This window comes from Ischnura elegans, chromosome 4, assembly GCF_921293095.1.
Source record: "Ischnura elegans chromosome 4, ioIscEleg1.1, whole genome shotgun sequence".
Taxonomy (NCBI): Eukaryota; Metazoa; Arthropoda; class Insecta; order Odonata; family Coenagrionidae; genus Ischnura; species Ischnura elegans.
Window position 1 is genome coordinate 59,364,157 of NC_060249.1, and position 17,221 is coordinate 59,381,377.

At 39.6% G+C, this 17,221-nt stretch overlaps 1 non-coding gene across 1 annotated transcript; it reads right to left on the reverse strand.

Moving 5' to 3' along the window:
* Positions 1-16,614: 16,614 nt before the first annotated feature.
* Positions 16,615-16,688, reverse strand: Trnai-aau. The gene has a single exon. It is a non-coding gene; the product is annotated as a tRNA-Ile (tRNA).
* Positions 16,689-17,221: the final 533 nt, after the last annotated feature.

Genomic DNA, 17,221 nt, shown 5'->3' on the forward strand with positions numbered 1-17,221 from the left:
AGGGTCTCAGCTGGTATCTTTCTGGTAGGTCTTTTTGTATGAGTCCCAGGAAAACAACTCACTTTTTCGAGGTTTGAACGCTTTTAATATAAGTATGGTCTTCGATCGTATCCAAAGAAAACGAAATCAACTTCGATGAAACGTGCAATTACATCGCATGAAAAACCTCCACTGTCTTCACCATAGACCATTTGAGAATCGGTGTCTTGAAGAAAAACATAAAAACGGTGAATGGTGAGCGTTAAAACCCATACAGCTTCAATAACCTTACCGCGTTGCGGCTAATCCAACTCCCGACGCGCGGAGAGGAACCCTGCCGCGCGGTCGAAAAATCAATGTCATTTCCGGCGACGCAAACTTATTTCAAAGAAAACTGCATAGAAACCTTAATACATCTTCAACAAATGCTCTCATATAAGTTACTCCGCGCGACCTTGCCGAAAACCTATTTGAAACTCTACCTAAATGTAAAACTTTGTCGAAAAACAGTATCCGCCATTTTGTTACTGCACGGTAAGAATTTCTGGACGGTATTCTTTAAGATTACGGAAAATTAAAGAAAAAATACCATGCCAACAGATTATGTGGTTTTTTATTTCGCAAGAATCCGCCCATAACTTCACCATCCACTTACTTTGGAAGATTTTCAGAGAAAATTGAAGACGGGCGTTTTTATGGAAATTTGCTCACGTTTGAGCCTCTGTATCTCAGTAACGGGTGGGATCTATGTCAAATAAAGTACATATCCATAAATTTCAATCATTTCTGAGTATACCTGCGAAGTTTCAAGTTTATAACTCAAAAAAAGCCATTTTGTAATTTTGTCCGGCTTTTTCCGATTTCCGCCCACTGTGCGGCGCCTCTTTCCTTGTTCCTTCCCACCCAAACCCCTCCCCGGGAACGCGGGCGTATAAGTCTCTGACTTGGTTCCCGGTCCCGTTATGTTGTATCCCTCAGAGGACCCACCTAGGAGTCCTGATCTCTTTGGCATCAGCTATCCAGGATTAAAATTTCGTGACCTAATTTTTCTCTATCATGTATGGAATCGTGTATGGTGCTTGTATTTCCAACTTTAAAGCCAGGAACTTTGAAATTACTTGAAAAGCCACCTTTAATAACTCAAAGAGAAATTGCGACAAATTTTTCGCATCGCGCAAGCCTTCCCTCACCTGATCGATCTATCGCCCTCCGAAATCACCCGTGGAGAGTTTTTGGGGCGTTGAATGGAGGAAAATAAATCGGTCTGCATTCCAGCGAAGATGGTGTTAGCAGCGTCAGAACGCATGAAACTGATCTCGGGCTGAAGGAAAACCCTTTTCTTTTTTGGCATATTGGCATCAAACGCTGAAAGATTTTTAAAGAGTTAATTACATCACTGGCAAGATGGGCAAGCCACCACAACTACCGAATTTCAGTCGCTGGTCTATCTCACTGCCAAAAATTTGGCAAGGATATGACGTGTTATCTTAGACGAGAGGGGTCAAAACTTTGATTTTTCCGGCAACATGCAGTAATAGTTGACAATAATTATAATATCAGTGACGTAGGAATATGCTTTGGGGGTATGAAGGGGTTTGGGGGACAACCCCACCCCCAGGTAACGGAATGTCTGGGAAAATTTTTGAAAAATAACATGCCTGGAATTACAGTTTACATCGTTTTGGCACAAAAATTTAACTTTAAGCAGATGCGTCACATACGTCAAAACTAGACTAGAGTTTTGAATATTTTTTTAATTTCTCTGAGACCTTGGGGGGATGATCTATCCCCTCATCCCCCTCCATAGTTACGCCACTGAATAATTTAATGTATTTATGTCTCCTTAAATATTTTAAAATACCATAGATACAAAACCAGATTGGATCTCTAGGTTATCCCAGAGCCTATTGCCTGTTTATTGGATCACCTTAATAAATACATTCGTAATACTGTGCATATTGTGGTATAAAAAAATTCTTCTTGATGAACTTTTGATTCGTAAGTTGTATACAGTAAATAAAAATAATGAATATCAGTTTTATCGTCTATGCAACCTGCCTATCATTGATACCAAGTTGGCCATTCGAAATGCACTGCCGTGCATTTTCTCCGATTTACTTCCAGGGCTCATTCTTCGCGCCACGCGTGTACCATATGGTCTAGAAATATATAGATAGCGTTAACGCCGTTTCGGTCCGATGAGAGGAATTCATAGTCGTAGTTTTCACTCACCGCCTCCTCGGAGTGGATGGGAGATGAATTGCATTTGCTCTGGTCCTGAACTGTTGCTATTGTAATATTTACACTTACGTTTAAATAAGCCGATGTGGCGAGATGCTGAAAATGCGCCTGGTATATTATCTTCAGCTGTTTTTCAATGGTGCAGTGCGTAAAAAAATCACTGTAACGTCTCCTAGACTTACAAGCCTCATATACACCGTGGATAAAAATTCACAATGAAAAAACCATTTGGTTTAGCCGGAATTCAAACCCGAATCTCCCGATTGCCGACTGCCTCAAGTCCTTACTCTGGAACCCACCCAGTCTGGGAATAATTTTGGAATAAGATGGTGAAGTGGAGTAGTAATAGATAGCATTCCTGAAGAGCAAATCTGGGAAATCTGGGTTCGAATCCTGGCTGAGAAAAATGATTTTTTTTATAATTAACTGTAGCGGGCCCAACTTGATGATTTTAAGAAAGTTTTTTTACAGAAAATTTTATCCTTGGCGTATGTAACTTTGCATCCGTGCACACGACAACGTATAAATGGTAATTTCCATACTTTAATGTAGAAAACCACTTCCCACCATGCTTTCAACACTCTTTGTCATTTTCAAGGTGATGAAAATGTCACTCTCTCATGTATTTTTACCATTATCATCATTTTTCATCATGGATATATTACATTTCCTTCTCGTTAAATCTGGAACGATGTCAAACGTGCGTAAAAAGTTGATTGTTTAATACAGTGCTTACAAGCCTTGCCTCGAGAGTAGTACTTGTGATTAATATCCAACCCCGCGAAACCGCCCGAAGAGGTTTTTCTAAGGGTACTCAACGGGGAAAAGGAATTTGCCTGCATTCTTGCGAAGATGGAGCGTATCAACATTCTTCCATCGAAAATTTCCACCCCTATCAACGCCCATAAACTTCTCTCATCCTCTTCATCTTCCCGCAGCACAAATGTCTGTTGCGCTGGCGAAAAAAATGAGCCCAGAGGTTAAGGTTCGTTCTTGTTTGACCAGAGGGGGGGGGGGGCGCGCGCGCTTGGGGCCAGTGAAGAGGTTAATTCGCGTCCGTGTACGGAGAGTAAATCATGGTGCCGCGTGGGTGGGTGCGTTCCACGCGTGCTTGCGTGTGCCGCGATCCTCATCGGCTGTGCGTGCGTGGATCACGGGTCGGTTGGGGAGAGCAGAACGCGAGGAGTCATCCCTCATCTCGATCAAGGTGGGGGCTGGATGCACTCACGAAAGAAGGAGTGAGGATGGATGGATCGAATTAATGGTTATAAACGTTACTTGACTGAAAATATTGTTGACTTTTGCGAAATTGGTGAACGCAATGACTTTGAACTTAGTTCGCCACATTATGATACACGATGGCCTGATGAAAAGAATCGTAGAAGCAATCGTAAACCTGTTGCAACCAGAGGAATTCCTTTAGCCTTATTAATGGTGCATTATTAGAAGGATGAGGAAAAGAGAAATCTCCTAAAAACCTAAAGCAAAAGACGCGATAAATTAGTTGGCCATATTATGAGACATGATGGAAACAATCGTAGAAAGACAGGTGAAGGGGAAGAAGGGCAAGGTACGGCACCGAATGAGTTACATAGTTCAGGTTATAAAGGATGTAAAGAAGAAGAAATACGTCGCTACGAAAAGACTGGTGGGTAGGAGAAGAAATGGAGAGTTGCGTCAAACCAATCTTAGGATTGTTGTCTAATAATGATGATGAAAATACATTAAGACTTTCATTAGACTTTAACGACGTTCATGACATCCAAATTTTTCTCGACCATATGGTACTACATACGTAAAACGAATAATGGGGGCTAGAATAAATCAGAAGAAAATGCGCAACAATGCATTTCTTGCGTAAAATCTCCCACTATGTATATTTATTTAGAATGTGGAATTTAGCGATCAATTTTAAACAAAATTCCGGATACCTAGAAATCCGTAATTTAAAGAAAGATCAAATTTCGATAACAATACATTTTGTATATAATTTCAGCTCGATGTTCAAAAAAATTTAATTAAACATGGAGATGATTATCAAAATTAAACAATAACGAATGAGTAACAAAATTAATAGTGACCCTGCATTCGAAAAATTTTCTTTGAGCCTGTGATCAGTAAGCAGAAAACTTTTGTGAAGCACCTATAAGCAGCCACAAGGTCATTTAAATAACCCCTCAAACTTTATACTTTATTGAAATAAATATTTCTTACTGTGTTATTATTAGAAATATTTTATTCCGTTTTTGATTTCCAATTGGTATGGTGAAAATTAAAAACGCAAGATTAATACTCAATCGAAGAATTTATTAATAGAAAATTATATTGCATGTTTTAACAAAGTTGAATGCATTTGGTATTAGTGAAATAAGACATTGCAATATTTCGACTGAGTTTTATTATGGCACTACGCGTTTCGTCGTTACATACAACATTATCAAGTGTTTGTAACGCGTAAATCCATAATAAAACTCAGTGGAAATATAGCAATGTCTTATTTTACTAATATTAAGAACTTCCACCATATCGTGCCCAACATCATACAAGATATTGAATGCATTTGGTTTTCATTGTGACATAATGCATTCTGTTTTTAGGAAATAATTTATAAGCGGATACAAACTGATTCACTTAGAAATAAAGAAACCCTCTATCATAAAATAAATATAGGTCAAGTGCTTGTAGGTGGGAAAAGTTGTTTTATGATTTTTCTGTGGCCTGTTACTTCATAATGTGACTTGTTTTAATGCCAGCTAACCTTAGGATATGGAGTTTTTATGTGCAGACTTTTTGCTAATTGGGTGGTAGGTCGTCCAGCCGGAAAGGTGGCGAGTGATTCTCACCTCGCGTGTGGAGAGAGAGCAAATTAATTCCCGCGACCACTTTCTCCTTTCCGTGTTCACCGGCGGCGGCGCCACCTATCGGCCATCACAGACGTCAATAATGAAATTTAATAGCGGTCACACCGGAAAAGAGAGGTTGATACATATTTAACGCAGTGGACCGTGGGAAGGAATTTCTTCGACTCTTTATTAAGTCCCGCCTGGGGGTCGTGCTCCAGTTTTCTCCAAGGTTGCGACTCTTACAAATGGAGCTTTTGAACTCGTCGCTACCACTTCCGCCTCTACGCGGTCCCATGCCGTGTCTGTCGACTTATTAACCTTTCGAATGGTGGCAGTTAAAACGAAATAGTAGCTGATGAATGGATATCCCCGAGGCGCCGATCTTGAGAATCGTATTATGGATTTTAATGGTTTCCATTTGGCGAACAAAATTGAGGCGCGTGGTTAATAAATCTTTAGGGGAGGGATAAAGCAATACATTCTAGTTTTGCGCTAACCGAAGTCTTGTTTTCTCTCTCTTTAGCTCTTGCATCCTGCTTTTATTGCTTTGAGGGTTTTTTAGTTCCTAGTCATGGGCATAAATTGGTATCGATGAATGTGTGCACTCTCCCGATCGCTGTCTCAGAAATATTTCATGTCATTTCAGGGCGAGCATCATAAGGAAAGTGATTTTGATGCAGACGTCCAAACCCTTTCCTTGACCTCTGTTCATACGTGAGTACTTGACTCCTACATTTTTATCATAATTAGCAATAACCTATTTTTTACACAGGGGATTTTTATTAGATATCTTCCTCCTCTATATTTTTATTTTATTCCATTTTTGACCCTCGAAATTGATATTTATCGTATCGGCATTGGTTTTTACTAATATTAAATTTGATATTACTTCGTACATTCCATAGATTTTTTCAACCCCTATGGCTTTCTCAAGGACTGGGCGTCATAGTCCACAAACTGATGGGCATGATGTACAGATAAATGCGGCAATTTACACAAAATACCATGGTAGGGTAAGGAAATTAATTAGGGGATAAAAGATGTAGGGGGTTGGAGGTTTCATAAATTTTTTTTAAATTTGGTAACGAGTGGAGGCTTGCGTCATATTTCTTGTTAAACTTACGCCATATTGCGTCAAAATTATGCAACCCTCCTCTCCCTTACACCACTATGTTAGAGTACCACGTCTGTAACCCTCAGTCGTTGGAATCGTGGACAGTTTTGAATAATATCTATGGAATATAAGAAAAAAATTGTCGAATTCAATGTAAAAATTTTCTAGCAATAAGGAGTTTTTTGTGTTTCACTAATTGTAAGTGAGATAACTGGTAATGAATGTTTTTGAGGTACTCGGAGCTTTAAAATAATCAAACTTTTTGCGAACACAAAAATCTGGAACTATTCTTTGGGGAATCCCTAAATCTTGGAAATGGCTGATGAATTATTTTCTGAGATGGAGATATTAGCTAAATACATCAAGACTCCGCGTTCCAAGATACCTTTACGGCTGTATACATGGACAGAATCAGCCGGAGCCGGGTATAAGGATGCTTTCAGTTTTCAAGTATAAATTTCGCATCTGCAAACTTCTGCAAGCATCGAATATACATTTCAGAGCTTCAATTTGGAAAAATCCCAGATCTACTTTTTTTGCAGAGAAAGATGTACGTAAAAACGTATGGCTCATTTTCCCAGCTGATGTATCAGCATTTCACTTTCTGCTGTAGCTTTTCACTTTTTGCCATAGCATTTTACTTTCTGTACCATATGTTCTCATTTCATCGTAAAAAGTTGATTGACAAATAAAAATAGCGCACTTTTTAAAGTTAAATTTAAAGAATTACAGATTTCATCTCATTGCAGTACACAGAACTCAAATTTAAGTCATTTATAACAATGGTGACATAATCATCAGAATTGTAGGCTTATGCAGAAGCACACTAGGAATACGCCAGCAGTCTTGATTGGGCTCACTTTCAGATTATACCAGCCAGTAAATTCCCTTTTCCAATAGTAAAGGCCTTTTTACATGATAAGTTAATGATTACGAGTTAATGTCTAATTGCATGAACGATATTTTTTGGACTGGAACGGAAAATGCACAAATGCACGAATCAAATTAGAACAGGTTCTATTTTGTTTTAAAGCATTCGCACAAGTTGGGTGGTTATCAGGTGTTTCATTCTCGCGTTCATACATTTAGGCATTAACTTGCACGAGATAATTTACCGTGTGAAGAGACCTTAATAGAGGAAGCAGGAATTTCTCTAATACACTTAAGCCGACAATTTGTTTTTTAAATAGAGAAGACTTTCTATTTGTTGCTCAAATAGAACTAAAGCAGCGATGATATCATCCTACGAATTATAGGCTATATGTAACTGCACACTAGGAATACGCCGGCAGTATCGCTTGCGCTCGCTTTCGGACTGTTCTGTTCCAACCAGTTAATTCCCAGACACTTCTAATTGAAGTAGCAGAAAATTTCCTATCACTCCTTACCCGTCAATTTGTTCGGAAAGAAAGATCATTTTTGGTGCTATGCCTCATTTTTGAGGTCTCTGGATCAATGGACGCATCAAACTTCCGCGGGGACTTCGGTTGAGGGCCCAGGGTGGGTCCCTAGAGGATACAGCCATGAGGGCCAGGACCAAGTTCTGAAGACTTATTATTCGCTCAGTCACCTCAGGATGGAGGTGGAGAGGATGGAAAATGGGGAAAGGAGGCGCCGCCACAAGAACCCAACGACGTTTTATTGTAATCCTTGTCAATGAAATATGGGAAGATACATTTTACCACGTGCCTACATTGTGCTGATGCTCGCATGTTGACGCTTAAGTGTAAGGTGGATAGGCGCGAAAATCGTTGATATTCGCTTGCTTGCAAAAAATCGCAACTGATTTCCTTACTAATATCTTTTTTAATACTGAGCATTTTTGTCTCCAAATAACATATCCGCGAAAGTCTACGTCACTTTTTTCATGACTCAACATTTATGCGATTTTTTCGAACAAAATGTCTCCTCTTTACTTACTTCTACAGCAATCATCAACACCGTTAAAAGGTTGATATCTACATTTTAAGATGGTATAATGTCTATATCATTATAGTTCAAAGTTACTTCCCCAATATAATTGGCGAGGTAAAGCTAAAAACAAATCTAAAATACGTTATTCTCGAAAAACTGGAAAAAGCACGTTTCCGTTAGAAATATGGTGTGGTGGTATGGTATTTGGAGGAAGCGACCGACAGCTTAGGTCATTTGCGCCATGAGGGAAAAATAAAGAAGGAAGGGTGGAGAGAAACACGGCGTCGGCGTTAGCCTGCTCTTAACGAAAAGCGCCATGAGGACCATGGCTTAACGTCCCATCCGACGGACGGATTGTTGCGCTTCAAATGTCATCCACATAGCATTCAAGCAGGGATCTGAAAATGTTCTGCCTCCGCCGGGATTGAACCCGAGTCCACGGGGTGGGAAGCCACCACACCAACCCGATCCCCCCCGTTAGAAATAGCGCTACTTTGACGCAATGCATGTAAGTTAGCCAAATTGGTTAATACAAAAGGTGAGCATGAAGTGTGATACCCCAGACATATTACTACATAAATAGTCCAAACGAGTTTCGGATAGGTCGAAAAATTATTTTTGTCCTCCTTTCTCCGGATGCAGGCCACTGTACGACGCGACGTCTCAATGGTAAAGATAGGGCTATGGTATAGATAATGGGTTGGGATGATAGAATCTTGACGACGTCACCAAGGCAACGCGAACTACCACCAGCGAAACCAGATTTGATGCTCCAACGGAAATTAAAGATTATTCCATGTGGAAGAATGGTCCTACTATGTTTTCGTAGAACTTCCGCGGAGATTGTACTCAACGAACCCCTGCGCTTCCGAGACCGACCGACAATGGAGAATCGTCACCGGGGACACGTGGGAACCTTGGCTGCAGTGACCGCCAATGGACGGCGTGGGAAATGTTCGTCATTGGGATCATACGAGTGGCGAGCGGATCTTTCTCTCTTTCCCGGTGGGACCATCAATCCCCACGAGTCATCGGAGAGAAACAGCGCGCGGATATAATACCCACACTAAGTAACGGCGTTGGAGAGAGAGAATAGGGATAGACGCACTACCTCGTTCTTTTCGCTTCGGCGATTGTGTTTCGGTCTCTTATGTGAGCGCATGTGTGCGTGTTTTGTTTTCGTTTTTTTCCTCCTCTTATTCCTCCTACTCCTCCGGTCGTCCTCAGGTCGATCCGATGGGCCTTTTCCAATCGGACTTATTCGCTTTCCTCATCGCTTTTGTTTTTCTCCGCTTTGGTGGGAGTCATTTCCTTTGAAGTGTTGCGCGCTGGCCCCGGAGGTAGAGAGGGGGCAGAGGGTGGAATGGGATGTGAGGGGGAGGGGCGTGCGAACCACCCCTGAAGGAGGAAACGAACATGGAGGGGAGAATTCGCTTTTGCTCCGTCTCCCTTTATCTTTTTCCCGCCTGTTTATCGCTCCGATTTTATAATTATCTGAGCAGCGTCATAGCTCATATTTTCTATACCTAAAATATTGCAATTTTTTAACACCAACATCGCTTCCAAGGGGGTAACCAGGATCATAACTAGAGGGGGGGCCAAGCCAAGTTGTGACATTTTAGCATGGAAAAGGTGAATGAAACCAACATTTTAAGAAAATTATAACAGCGCTTTATTAGTTTATGAGATAATTTCCTTGAAAAAATATTTTTATTTTTGTTACATATCCTATACTAATACATATCATTTTTCGTGGGTTTAAAGAAAATTAGTTCAATACTTTCGTCTCAATTCAGTACTGATTTTGCTTAAAAACTTTTGCGATTTTTGCTTCTAGGGGGGGGCAGCTGTCCCTAGCTGGGTACGCCCATGATCGCTTCAACGTCTCCATCCCCTAGGTCATATGATTTAACTATCATTTTCGATATTAAAAGTTTAATATCATTGCAAATGATGACTGAGATATGTCAAAAATATACTTGTGGACCAAAATTTGATTTGTTATAATGTCTATCGAAATTTGATTGGTCACCGCTATTTGTGAAAAAGGGATTCCAATAAAATGTCACTTGATGAAGCCATAGGAACTGGCTAATTTTAGCCAGTTAATATTTTCATAGCAGCTATCGAAGCAGGTTAAGGCATTTATGAAAACGTATTTCTTTTTTGGATTGAGGTGGTACCTACATAGACCTGATATAATGGCCTCGATACTCAATTATTACAATTATTACCGAAAATGTAGACAAAATAAAAAAAGAGAGGATCATTAACGGTGAAATTTAAAATCTACTTTTTTGCTGCAATTTCCATTCATTCAAATCAGGGGCGTATCCAGGATCAAAACTAGGGGGACAAGCCATAGTTTTTAAAAGTTGTAGGTAAGATTTAATCATGGAAAAGGTGAATGAAACGAATATTTTAAGGTAACTGTAACAGCTCTTTATTAGTTTTTAAATTATTTGCTTGAAAAAATATTATTTTCCTTGAAGACATTTGCGATTCTTGCTTCTAGGGGGAGGCAGCTGCCCCCTCCTGCCCCTCGCTGGGTACGCCCATGATTTAAATTTGTTGACCTGCCAAAATTTGGATAAAGTAATCTTAATTTGCAATGATTATTTTTCTCTCGAATTGATTTTCGCTCGGTTAAAAATGTAAACTTTAGAGATCAGTGAAAGATAAAAAAAACCTCGTAGTCATTAAGGTATTAGTGTCAGCATTGTCAAGCGGAATTCACGTATCCTTGGAAACATTCCACTATCCAGTTATTTTAAGTTTTGATAGCTCATTGTATTAAAATTTCTCTCGTTTTTTTTCAAATTAGCGCTAAAAACATCTGCTGCGAAGACCAAAGGGCATTCTATCTTCTGACACTCCAATTTTCGATTAAGTTACATACCATCATTTTTGCCAATAAATAATAATGGCTTTCACTGCAAGCATTATGCAAAATGAATATATAGCTGATTAAATTAAATTAATTGTTTTCACGGCCAAATGTATTCGAACAACATCTACCGTCTCTATTGTTGTGGAAACCATGCTCATCATTTTTGCTTATCAACTTTTTTTAGTAAATTTGTTGCTTTATGAAAAAATTAACCATGCAGTTAAAGTTGAAATTAATGTGCAGCGTGTATTCAATCCATTCCATAGATACTTATCCATTCCTTGGAAGTTCTTATTGAAATAAGCGTTCTGGAAGAGCTTTATCAAGAGTAAACACTTTTTATAAAATATTCTAATACTGACTTATATCCTTATTTTATTTATCATGTATGCTTATTTTTTGTATCAATATTCTTGCCATAGTTCCTGAAACATTAAAAAATTCTCCCTCTCCCGCTCTCATCTCCAATAAATATTGAATGCCTACTTTCTCCTTCTCTTCTTGCCTTGACATCCGATTGGAGCGACCCCTGTGGGGTAACGCGAAAAGAATATCAACCGTTTAGTAGAGGTTCGCCGTGAGATATTAATAACATGTTTGAATGAAAAGATAGGTCGAAGAGCAATAAAAAAATGCGACATCCATGGAACCAACCAGTCAGTATCATTCTCTCTCGTTTTCTATCCATCCTGGAGCGGACTTTCTCCTCTGTATATTACCACGAGAAGAGTGATCACGTATATACCTATAAAATATGAGGCAACCACGTAGCCATTGGGGGGTTAGAGGGTTTCAGCCCCCCCGAAATGTTTCCCTTGTGGTGATTACTCGCGATGTATCTGCTGCGAAGACCAAAGGGCATTCTATCTTCTGACACTCCAATTTTCGATTAAGTTACATTCCATCATTTTTGCCAATAAATAATAATGACTTTCACTGCAAGCATTCTGCAAAATAAATATATAGCTGATTAAATTAAATTGTTTACCCGTATACCTCCCAAATACCCTCTAGAGGCAATAGCAGGCTGGGTACCTTAGGTGGGTTCAATTTGTTCCTGTATCATCCTGTTTCTTGTGCTCAAAAATCGAATTATTTTAAAACCCACTTCCGACCACTGACAGACTGACTGATTCATAAAAAAGTTTGGGGTTTGGGGTGAACGGAACGAGATACGACAAAAAGTCATAAAACGACCCCCTCTAAAATTATATAACACCCTAGGAAAAATTGTCGAAACAATGTATTTTCTTTAACTAATGACTAACTCTCATGGATAAAAATTATGGTACCACCGCGTGACTTGATATTTTATACTGAAATACCGAAAGTTTTAAATAAATATTATAAACCGTTACTGAGTTATCGAATCAATTACATTTGGCTGCGAAAAACAAGCTTGATGGGAAATATAACCAACCACAGGGGTAAGTTTGAAAAAAAACATCCGATCTTTAATGTGAGGAGAAGGGAAAAACTACGGTTGAGTATAGTGTAATTATTCTAGCACCGACTGCTGAGTCGACGGCGGCACCGCGGCTCGTATCGGTGTCCTCAGCGCGATGGCGCCTATCCAGTTCCCTTGCTTTGTTTCTCTCATTCCTCCCGGCCAAAGGTTCTCCCTCATCCCATTTCTTCCCTGGACATCCATTAATATCGCGGAATCATAAGGCACCCCCACGTCTCCTCTTCGCGTGACGTGCGCGACCGCCCGGCAAAACTATTATACCGCGTACGTCGGCCGCATCGGCACATCGGCACATAAGGGGTCGCGTGGTCCTTATGGGGAAGGGGGAGGGGTGAGGAGGGTTCGGGTGGGAGAGAAATGGATGGATGATCGGAGGAATTGTGTTTTGGTGTCGTATTGTTCTTTCTCTTCCTGTCCCTGTGCCGTGGTCGACGATTGTGCGTGGGAAAGACGTATTCTTCTGCTTTGGCTACGGTTACTACGCATGCGCGCTCTGACGAAAATGTTTTCTGACGAGTACGAACGAAATCCTCGTCAGAACGAGGCGGTTTCACTGCCCGCGTTTTGTGATTTTCTGATAGTATGTTTCTGTCGCACTGCATAGTAACTGATGGACGCATTTGATTAATTTTATTTCTTGAAAGTCCGTTCATGAAGTTATTTTTGCCGAGAAATATCTCTGTTGTGCAGTGACGTCATGGCAAAATTGGCCCTGCCGGACCGCACTTTCCTTATCTTTATTACATGTGAAATATTACTCTGTGTGTTTTATCATTACAGATTTTGGTTTGCATATTTTTAAATAAATTTTTGTTTTGGTTGCGAATGTACATATTAGAAATTTAGAGGAATCCAAATTTATAATAGTGTTGTTTGATTATTGAGATTTTTATTTACCAGTGCCGGAATTGCGCGGCCTTTCTTTCTATTTCTTTCAATGAAAACTTACTCCTGAGTGGTTTACGGATATTGTGATTGTTATAGCTACGAGAAAAGGTTGTCAAATGGTGTTGATCTCGAAATAATAAGTCTTTACTGAGCTTAAGCCTCGGGATGTCCGAGGTCTTGAATTTTTTTTTGCTTCGGCTATTACACTGATGTTATCAGTGGCATAACAATGGAGGGGATGAAGGGATAGATCCCTCTCAAAGCCTCTGACAAAAATAAAATTATTTAAAACTATTGTACAGTTTTGACTTATAATAACTGCATCTGCTTAAAATTCAAGAACGAAAATGATGCAAAATATACTTCTAGGCAAGTCGTTTTTCAAATATTTTCCCGGAACCTTGCCTGGGGGGGTGCCCCTCTATCCCCCCCCCAAATAAACGCCTGGTTACGCCTCTGGATGTTATCCATATCAAACCAATGAACGTCAGCATGCTTTTCGTTGATAATGGAGTGATCAGCATATCCCACTCTGAATGCCTGTTTATGTTCCGATGTTCTTTTTTTCGGTTTTGCCAAAATAACTGTGGTCACAAGTTTGCATATGACTCCGGTAAACCCCTTCAGCTAGTACTTTCAGGATTTTTATTTTAAGGACCGGCACAGAGACAGTGTTAACATCGTGTTTTTTCAACATTTAATAGTTGTATTTTGAAAAAACTTTGATGCCATGGAATACTCTTCTCTTCTTGGATAGTTGATTTCTCTATCAATTAAACCGTAAGTTTATTTGAAATATTTCTTTTTCAAAGTAAAAATAAAAAACCACTTTTATTAGGTATTTGAAAGTATAAATGCTATAATCACAGGTTCAATGCAATGCTTTAAACTTTAACTAATCTATTATAATACAAATAAAAAAATTTATAAAAAATAAAAAAAGATTATTCAGTCAATTATTTTAAGGCATCTTTTCAATTCAAATCTAATAAGATTACATTCTAATAGAATTTAAACGAGAAAACGAAGTATTCTTTTGAAGCTGTGTTTGTATAAGTTGATTCAACCAGTTACTACACGAAAGATATTATCTATTTATTGAGCTATACGCAGCGTACCCGATTCTTTTTTGTGACGAAACTGGTGCTGTTTCACTACGTCCAATGGCTTCGTTCCTCACGAAGAGAATCGGCTTTCAATTTGTGGAAAAAGAGGATTTTCAATTATAAAATCCAGTCGTTTTTATCGTCCGAGAAAAACCGCAAAGACGTGCGTTTTTTTTTTCTCCGCCGCACGTGGTTTCCCCTCTTTCTTGCGTAGCGTGGCGAAATGGTCGTGGCACACTCCAAACACGGCGGTCGAGTACACGGAATCAAAACGTTTCGCATGCGGCCCCTCAAACTTTTTCCCGTGGGAGTGTCATATTTTTTTCGCTCGATCCGAGTCTTTTTGAAGCCGGCGTCTCCGCTGATTGGATCCAACGGGGCGGAAATTTGTCTCGCAGTCCTCCTTTCCGAAGAGGGCATCCCTTTCGCCAACATCCAACAGGTTAACTTCATGGATCGTCCACGTCTTTCCCCCGACCAACATGTCGGAAGACACAGGCTGGTCTGCTCATTCCTCTCGGTCGAATGTCTCTCATATGATACATGTATTTATAACATTATCTTGCACAGCGGCGTAGCCACTGGGGTGATTTTCCGGGTTACTACAGAATTGAGCCTTTAAAAGAGGCGCCATAAAAGATTTTACTTATTCCAATTTATATACTTTATTTTAATAAATACTCGCACAAAATGACTATTTATGAGTCCTTAAAATCCCATTTTCAGCATTGAAAATCTCCGGACCCCTTTCCTCTAGGGTGTTTTCCATACACTACGTAAGGGCCCCGAAATCTCCGGAGAACCCCCCCCCCCCTCATTTCAAAATCCTGGCAACGCTATTGATCTTACAACTGCACTTTTGAGAATATGTATGTGTATGTTTCTATATATGCTCTTATTATTTTATTTTATTATTATTATTAAACAAATCTAGCGATAAAGGTAGGTTTCCATGGAATAATGAATAAGTACTCTAGCAGCCTCCCCTTCCTTCATGTACTTCCCTCCTCAATTCACAATAAGACTACACCATTTCATTCTATCTAAAAATCCTATCCTCTTCCTTCCTCTCCCTCGTTTACCCAACATTCTACCCTCACACTGTTTTCAGCATCCTCTCCCCGCGTAGTACTGCCTTCAACCTTACTTTCTGTCTCATCCGTATTTCATCTAATAACTGCCTGAACTCACCCAGGATGTCCAGCACTTTGTGGTGTTTTAAAATGAACAAGGTAGTTGGTTACGCTCCATTTTTCTCCCCTAATTAGCTCCAAAAGATAATTGTCGTTTAATTTTCTTCCTCATTACTAAGAAATGCTACAAATAGTGGGTCATGCACTAACGCCAAAGTCTTATTTGGTAAAAATGGAACACACACGAAAGACCACACAGTCTTCATTTGCGAGAGTTTTTAAGGAATTTGCTAACCACGATTTAGATGACCTGTATAGTGGAAAAGTTACAAACTGGTACAAACGAAATACATAACAAAACCCGGTTTGGAAGGGTGACAAAAAGACCTGAAAAGTATAATGATTTTTATAATGAAGCTATGAGAAATAATTTTATGTCATTGTGTATTAAAAAAGAGTTGTTTAGTTTTCAATTTTTTTTATTAACTCTGGAGGAGGAGGTGTTGTAAAAATATGTATCCATGCATGTTGCTATGATATTATAAAAATATGGTGTTTGGTTACGCTCCATTTTAAAATTAATTTGTCGTTTAATTTGCTTCCTAATCATTAAGAAATACTACACGCACTAAATTTCCAGATACGACAGAAGGCACAAAATGAGAGAGATACGCTGCCGAACGGATGGGTACACGAATTCGTTATTACCTCTTGAAACAAAAGACTTTATTCACCGCTTTCTGAATGTTTGTATTGAAAATCTTTGAGACTGTGAATCCTTGTTCAGTTCCTACATTCTTTTTGCTCCTCCCAACGATTCCGCTTACTGTGGAAGACGTTATCGATTTTTTCTAATCGCCTCAAAATAACACCATAGCCTTTTACATCGGAGATGATTACAAACTTCAACTTTGACCGAGCACTAATTCCCAAGCCTTGGGCAGCGGTAACAATTCCAGGTGGAACTCGAACCAGCGACCTTCGGTTTGGCCATCGAGGGATTAACTCCGCCGCCGCTGCAGCCGGTAAAAAAGGAATTGGCCCATGGAGGGATCGAACCCACGACCTTCGCGTTATTAGCACGACGCTCGAACCATCTGAGCTAATGGGCCTTGTTAAGTAAAAAGCAGAAGTTTTTATTGCAGCTTAAGGTTTCCATCGCTTATTCTCTCTGCTAAGCCGTCATAAATGCAATAGATGCTAGGCCGTAGTCATATCATCTTATCAACGTACAAGTTAATTATTATTATATAGGTAAGCGGACTTGGGCGTACTCAGAGGGGGGCAGGGGGAGGGGCAACTGCCCCCCCCCCCCCCCCCGAGAAGCGAAATAACTTTAGTTACAAATAAAAGTTATGAACAAACTTTCCTTGTGAAGAAAAATGATATTAGTACAAGACATGGAACTAAAATAAAAATCATTACTTTTTTAAGCAAATAATTATAGAAACTAAAAAAATTCTGTCATAATTTCCTTTAAAATGTAGGTTTCTTTTACCTTTTCTGTGCAAAAAAGTTACAATTTGAACGACCGCAGCTAGTTTTGCCCCCTTCCCCCTAGTTTTGATTCTGGGTACGCCCATGTAAGCGGATGGTACTCTCACACGTTCCGCCATATTTCTATCGAAGCGCATTACGGGGTATT